We start from the raw sequence: 7,861 nt of genomic DNA on the forward strand, positions 1-7,861 counted from the left end.
TGCTGAGACACAGAAACAGAGAAACAAACTGCCCAATAATCCCACAGCGTTTAGAGAGAGAAAGAGACGCAGGGAGCGCAGGCAGGCAGCCGCGCGCGCGAATCGTGCACCAAGCCTCTCCTGCATCCATAGCAGACAAAGGCGAAGTTGTCATAACCGACGCTCGCAGGCTGCTGCTCTGGACGGCAGAAAGGACGCGGGGATATCCAGGCAGCCAGCTACCTAGAGAGCCACGTCGGGGCTAGCTAGGCAGCGTCTTATTGCGGTCCCTTGGCACGGCTGAGCCAGACTTTTGCTGGGGCCAAGGGCAGCCTAAGCCACAAACCTCCTTCTTCGCATGGATTTCAGGTCCTCTGAGACCGAAGAACCGACGGGGAGGGGGCTGGGAAAACCTGGCGAAGATCAGGTAAGGTATCCCGCGGGCGGGCGCGGTGCCTCGCGGTGGCTTGGACGGGCTGCTCCGCTCGGAGTTGACAGCGACAAATAACGCGCGGGCGCGCACCAAGCTCTCCCTCTCGCCGTCTTTTTCTTTCGATTAGACTTTCCCCGACTATGGTGACCCACCATGCCAAGAAAGCGGGGCTTCTTCGTCAGCTTTTGCGCTCATATCCTCTCTTTCGCCAGCCTTGGAATCGCACGAAATCTGCAGGAGGCTGAATTCCGGCAAAGCAGCCGGAGGAGGGCGAAAGCTCGGGTCCTCCACGCAAAAGCAACCGTGGTGCGTCGGGGAAGGAATGGCGGGCGTCAGAGCGCGCGATTCTCTCAGTAGTTGGGCGGACTCTGCAATTCAAAGGCTCTTTCGGAGAGGAATAGATGCTTTGGGGAGGGCGGGTAGGCAAATAGGTGAGGGGCTCATTTTTGTATTAAAACAAAAACGAAGGAAAATAGGAGCTACCTGGGGAAAGGAGATGGATAATTTTTTAACGTTTTGACTAGGTGTGTTTTTTTTAAGCCGCTCATTCGTATCCTAGGAGACCCTTTCTAAAACCAAAATCCTGGCTTTAAAATAGACAGAATTATCTACTCACCTTTAATCCTTGTAAAGCCGGCGGATTTTGATAGTGTTTATGTAACAGAAAGCTTTGTCAGGAAAATGTAAGCGCTCTCAGAAGAGGCAGTGACACTTTGCCAATTTTTTTTTTTTTAAAGTCTTGGGTGCAAGTTCTTTCGATTTCCATGACATTTCAATGCTGCAACCCTAAGAACATTTACTCGAGAGTAAAGGCTCACTGGAGCCAATTATATTTGCGTGAGCATGCTCTGCACGCACATGGGTCCAGTCAATTCAATGGTAGTCACCTGGACTGATTTGCTAGTAAATAAACAGGGTTCGAGTGGAAGGGGGGCGCTGAGTGAGACTCCTTAATCGCCCCCCCATCCTAAGCACACTGATGTGTACGCAAGTTAAGTGGAAACCAACGGGATTGAGTTGCTATCCATTTAATGACTGGTGATAAACCCAGCACAGAAATGAAAATGAGTTTAACTAAATCTCCTTTACTCTTGCATGCTTCCTTATGGCCTGTGCGCTTCATTCGCCCACATCACGGTCCCAGAACAAGTGGCCTGCAAGGTACCTGGCCCTCGGGAATCTGTGCTACCGACGTCCAACTAAGTGCAAATAATCTGGGCGTATTTTGTTTTAATAATAATAATAATAATAATAATAATAATAATAATAATCTGCACGCAGTGTTTCGAAAAGATATGAAGATAAGCGACTATGGCCACTCTGCGCCTCTTTCAGTCTGATTTGGCGACGCCAAAAGCGCGCTGAATTCCTTTGGTGTTTCTTGGCAGTTTGGAAAACATATTTAAGTCGATTTTTCCTTCGGGCTCCAGAGGTGACAAATATTTACTCGACCTCCACTGCCCGCATTACTTCCGCGCGCGCTTCAGAAATTAATCCGAAATTAAGTGGTCCGACGATGCAGTCAAAATCCACCAGCCAACCGCGGAGGGAAAAGGCTGGCAAATCTGGAACGAATAGGAAAACCCGGGGGGCGAACAGCTCTTCTACTCGGAAGTAAATCCCATAGAATTAAATGGGATTTGATGGCAAGTTAACGTGCGTGAGATAGCGCCCACCCAGGCTGACAACTCACCGCCCCCTCCCCTACCGCTCTCCTAGACTTCGCTCACCTACAAGACCTGTCTCAAGGTCACGATTCCGAGCCCATCTCTGTCCTTCCTTCGGGTTTTTCTGTCTTTTGTTTAACTTTTCAGAGATCCGCCTCCACTCCGAAGCACATTTACCCGGGAGTGAGAGTAAGAGCTCCGTGGCACCTAACACGTTTGTTATGGCATAAACTAGCCTTGAGACCGCCACGAGGTTGCGCGGCATCCTACGAGCGGGGCTGCCTCCTGAAAGTCTTGGCGAGGACGGAGGTCAGTTCCAGGACATTGGGAGGACCCCAGAGGTCGTCCCTCCTCCCCACAAGTTTTAGGTGGTGGCCTATGTGTAAACACTGCCGTCGGTCATTTCGGATTAATTTCGGATTAATTAGCTGTTTACTGACAATCCCTCCCATCTCCCCACCTGAATCCTTTGCTGTCTGGGATTTTCTATTTCTTCTTCCTTGCAAAAGGAGAAACATCTATCACAGCGCTCCTCACTCACTCCACACACAGCCCGGACCCATTAGATGAGCGATTATATCTTATGGGAGCCTTTATCTCCCTCTTCACGTTCTCTGGAGTGATAATGCCTTTAGATTTTGAAACCTGGAAGCCCTAATCCAGAGTTGCAGTCTTGCGCACCCTTAGGCCCGTTTCGCCCTGAGATGGTAAGCCTGTGTCTGGGCTGTACTAGCTCAGAGACCCCAGGAATGGATTCATTTGCTTGTGTGCTTCTCCCGAGTCCCACAAAAAAACAAAGCAGGAAGAAAACGCTGCACGCATAATGAGCTTCACTTGGCATGCTGTGGGCACATAGCATTTTTATTTTATTTGGTGCGAAGGATAATTCCATCAGATTGGCCTCCACCTGCGATCTGAGGGGCCGCAGCGCAGATCCAGCTTTCCCATCTCAACCTTGTGCCCAGCAGGGTTTACTTCAGAGTAGGCCCTGCAGGGGCTGCCCCCGGGAAATCTGCGTCCTCTAACCAAGCTGAAGCAGCGAAGCGCACCGTTCAATAAATGTACTTCGAAAACCACGGATGGGAGAAGAGGGTTTTGCGCTAAAGCCGGTTATAAGTAGTAGCACCCTCAAGTACCCCATCCGAGATGGGGGGGAGAACTTGTTGAGGGCCAGCCCCCCCCCCCTTTGTACCAGGCTCGGCTAAGTAAGGGGACCTTGCGCAATAGCTGCAGAGCGCTCAGCCGGGCCGGCCGGCGGGGTGGGCTGGCGTTCTTGTGATTTATGGTCCTTTACTACCTTATTAGATGGTCTTTAAAAGGGGGTGGAGGAGCCGGGCCCGGCGCTAGTTTAAGAGGCGAGATTAATTTCAGCCCAATTGCTCTGGTTGCCCTCGGAATGTCAAGCACGTTGATATCCCCGCGCCGGCTGGCAAAGGGGCGCATTTATGAGGACTGTAAAGAGCAGGCCTCCGACTGCAGTTTTATGGGACACCCCCAAGCCCAGTGCCTCCTTCTTATTAGCTAGTTATGATGGAGGTTCTCTCGCCCTCTTCCTTCCCTCCCAACTCGCATGGAAGAAGAAGAATGCTGCATTTATTTGCGTCGCGCCTTCGGGTTGTTCAAAGGGCGTCGCAGATATTATTTTGTGGCAGTCCTCGTTATAAGAGCCCCGTAAAAGTAGATCAGTTCCATTATGCCCAGTGGGGAGAGGATGGGGTGGGGATCGAGGGATAGCTTCCCTTAAGGACAGCTAGCGAGTGAGATTTTAAGAGGTTGTGGGTGGGAGGCGTTGACTGGCGTTTCCATCTACTGCAGGAGCCTGAGCTTCTTCAGGGTGGCTTACTCCCAAGTAGACCGTATTGGTCAATAGCCCGCGCCCCGCTCCACCACACCAGCTCAAGAGCACTCTGGGCAGCTCCGCGAGGCGTGCGCAAGAGAACTTCTTGCTAACCCTCCCCCCTTTTTTTGTTAACTGAACAAATAGGGTTGGGGGATAGTGGGAACGTGTTTTGACGAAGCTTCGCTTGCTTTTTTGCTCCGAATTAAAACACACACCGGCATTAAGAGTTTGGAACCAACCCCATGCCAGCCTCCTTAAGCCCGCCAGATGTTTGCAATAAAATGTCAGCTTTTGCCTTTGGGGATTCGAAATAAAATTTAACGGCCTTCCCCTGTAATTATTCTCTTAGCTATCCCTTCATAAATTTATCTGTTTTTCTCCAGGAAAGGGGGAACTTCGATTGAGTGCGTTACTAGAAACGGGGGTTGGCGTGGGGGGCGCTTAGAAAAACCGAGCCACCAGGTTCCCTTTGGATTTTATCACCCTCCGCCTCTGGTTTAACAGCAGGCGTCGGTGAGGACTTGGCCGGGGTTTGTTTTGTCTTTCCGCTTTTGTGGACAAACATAATTGTCTGAAATGGGAGACGGGGGGGAAGAGATGTTGGGGGGCTTCTTCTGTTTCCACAGACCCAAAACAGAATCTCCCCATATTTTCCCCAAAAGATGGATTGCAGCATTAATTCGGTCTCCGTCAGCCCAAAGGTTAAAGAGCCTACCAAGCTGCGATGAGCTTCATCTCATTTCGAGGCAACCAGACACAGCCTGCCTTTTCTTGTTCCGCTCTCCCCCCCCCCCCCACTTCCTCCTTAACTGGACAGCCAGAATCAAAGCCTGGGTCGACTCCGGCCAATTAGTAACATGGACCTGGCTGGGACCGAGTCGCCTTACATGCAGCTGCTTTCGCTTAAAACTGCTTGCAAATTGGAGCAGTTTGTGCGTCCGATTCTCACGTTTCTCCGCCTGCAGTCAAAAGCAGCCGAGACACCCTGAAAGGATAGTGCGCTGCGACCCGACCTGAATGGGTTTCGTGGGCTGGACCCATTTCATCAAGGTCTCCCGAAGTACCCAAGGTGCCACAGGGCCTTGGTTGCTTTTCTTAGGCTAGAGCGCTTGCCCTTTGGGACTCTGCGCCTGGGCGTGTGGGGAAGGGGCTCTGAATCCTCACCCACAGGCAGCTGACCTCTTGGCAAGCTCCCCGGCAGCCCTATTCAAGCTTAGGGAACCTTTGGGTAAGGGGGTTGCGCAGAAGAGTAAAAAGCGCAGAGGGGAGATCAGCCGCAGGCCGTTTTGTTGCCAGCAGCCCCACCTCCTAACTGAGAAGCGGTGAGGGAGGTGGGTTGTTTAAACAAAGGCCAGGGCACTGCCGCCCTCTTGCGCAGTTTTCTACCCCCCCTGCACGCACCCCTCCCGAGGGAGGGGGCTGTTTCTAGGTTGAACTTTGCTCTCTAGCTGTGTCGAGCTCCCCATCGGCACGGGCGGAAATCCGCGCGATCTGCAGCGCCATCCCAAAGGCGACCTCTCTCTCTGCTTTGCGCCGTGGCGAGAGAAGATGCCACGCAGTCGGATGGCACCCAGGGTGCGCGGGCAGGTGCGCCTGCTTTCCGAGAGGGCAGGAGCGGGTGTCCGGCGTGGTCGAAACCGAAGGCCGGTGGAAGCAGCTGGCGAAAGGCAAGCGGCCCCTCTTTGTCACCGCCTGAGAGCTGGGCAAGACGCGGGCGAGGATGGATTTGGAAGGAGGCAGAGCAAGGCGAGAGGCCAGGGTGGAGTGCAATAGGGCTGCTTCGTTCGGAGGGCCTAGCGCACAGGCTAAAGCTCCGTGATCCACAAGTGGCGCGCAAGGACCGCGCAGAGTGCGAACGGAGGCTTCGCCAGCGCGCTTTCGAAACTTTTCCGTTATAGACCAGATCAAATGCAACGACGGCTCCCTCTGCTTCAGGCTGCCTTAGTGAGAAATCTCGACGGCGTTCCCCTCAGGCCTTCAATCCTTCCCCGCAGTAAAGTTTTAGAGGTTTTCGAGCGGAAAGCCGCGCAGTGGAAAGTCTCCCCGGCGTCTTTTATGGAAAGGGGTGTTGGGGAAAGGAGAGACCAGGCCAGCGTCGCGCAGAGCGAGAAAGGGCAGCGGGGCGCTGAACTCTGGTTTAGGAGATCTGGAAGAACGAATTAAGCAGAAGCACCCTTGCTCCTCGGTGCCTTTGGGTAACCGACGTTCGTTTCTATGGGGCTGGCGCAGGAGAACCTCCCAGAGGCTGGCGCCTGCAACGCATTTACTAAGAGTTCGGCTGAGATAGTGGCTGGATAACTGGGCATCCAGGACCCTGAGGCTGAATTTTTGCGGGAAATAATTTCTCTCTCAGGCAAAGCGCTGCATTCTTAAGAATAAAGGGAGAAGGCACAGGTCGAACTGGTTTCTTTTCCGTTGTTTTAAAACAAATGATGGAGATGTCCTCCTTGCTTTTTGGAGGGCGAAGAAAGCGCATGCAAGGGGCGGGGACAGCAATGTATAATTTCATCTTTGGTTTCAATGGTTGCGACGGTCTTCTTCGCCCTTCTGGTGGTGACCGCGTTGATTTCACAAACGCAGATGCTGGATCTCTCAATTCTCCCACGTCCTTCTTTCCCTAGGATGTTCAGATAAAGGCTACGATCCCAGGAAGCCCTGCTAAAACCAGTGGGATTTTCTTCTGGGTTAAACCATTAGATCCAGACATTCACTGCCTTTCCTTGCTTTTGCACTGAAGTACCACCCAAGTGGGCCCCTTAACACCGAGTGTTTCTGAGAATGTTGCAGCTGACGAATGCTGCTCCATAGCGGGAAGCACAGCGCAGCATTTGCACGAAATCTCTTGGCAGAGAGATCCCTCTTCCGTGCATTCTCTCTCCTGCACCCCACATTGCCCCGTCTCCCTCTCCGCCTTCAACGGCTTGGGCTCTGCACATCTCGGTTTTATTAAAATAACCATTAACTTCTGACACCGTCTGGATAGCAGCAGCACCCTTCCCTGCACACTTACGCCTGTAGCAAAGATTTGCACACTGCGTTTTTCAGTGGACGACCCGCAACCGTATTGCCGTTTTGTTTATTCTTCCATTATTTTCAACACACTTTTTATTTTTAGTTAGACTGGCTTCCAAAGCACCTGCTGTCAAAGCTTGAGGCTGAATGCCATCACGCTTTCTTGGGTAATCTGTCTTTGAAGGATCATGGTTAAGTAGGCATGAGAAAAGGTTTTTTTGTTTTTGTTCTTTGGCCAAGTTTATGGGCCACCAAAAATTCCCCTTTACTGTTGTGGGATTCAGGAGTCACAAAAGTCAAATGAGTATCACCTGCAATTTGGCCCCCAGAAATTCCAAGGCTCCTGCTATGCTATTCAGTCAACTAATTCTAAGTGGTATCCAGTTTCTTGAAATACTCAATATACAGACATTCCCACATTCATTTCATTATGTGACATCATCAGAGCAAAAGGGGCCTATCAGCTGGATTCTATGCATGCTTATAGGAATTGCACTCCAATGCACAAAATGGGGCTTACTTTTGAGTTGACATGCATAAGACTGCTGCCCTTCATATGTTGCTGTCAAAAGATTATTTCAAATTCTGAAAGTACTATTTCATTTCTGTTTATAATCCAAGTTTGAGATTTCATTCCATATTTCAAATTAAGCAAATGCTGTAGCTGATTTGGGCACTTTTGTCCTGAAGTAAGAAACCCCACCATTCCATGTACACAGCAGCATTGTATGTCAACAGACCAGTGTGACAGAGCAGGCCATTTTCTAAAATATATTTAACATTTTTGCTTTGACAGGGCCAGGCGACTAACAGTGAGGCACAGTTGTTACTGTTAAGTCCATTGAAAAACTATTTCCAAATGCATTTTTTTAAAGCCACCTATCAGGATGAATAATCTTCACAAGGCAGTCATAACTGACCTCCAATGAC

This window comes from Podarcis muralis, chromosome 17, assembly GCF_964188315.1.
Source record: "Podarcis muralis chromosome 17, rPodMur119.hap1.1, whole genome shotgun sequence".
Taxonomy (NCBI): domain Eukaryota; kingdom Metazoa; phylum Chordata; class Lepidosauria; order Squamata; family Lacertidae; genus Podarcis; species Podarcis muralis.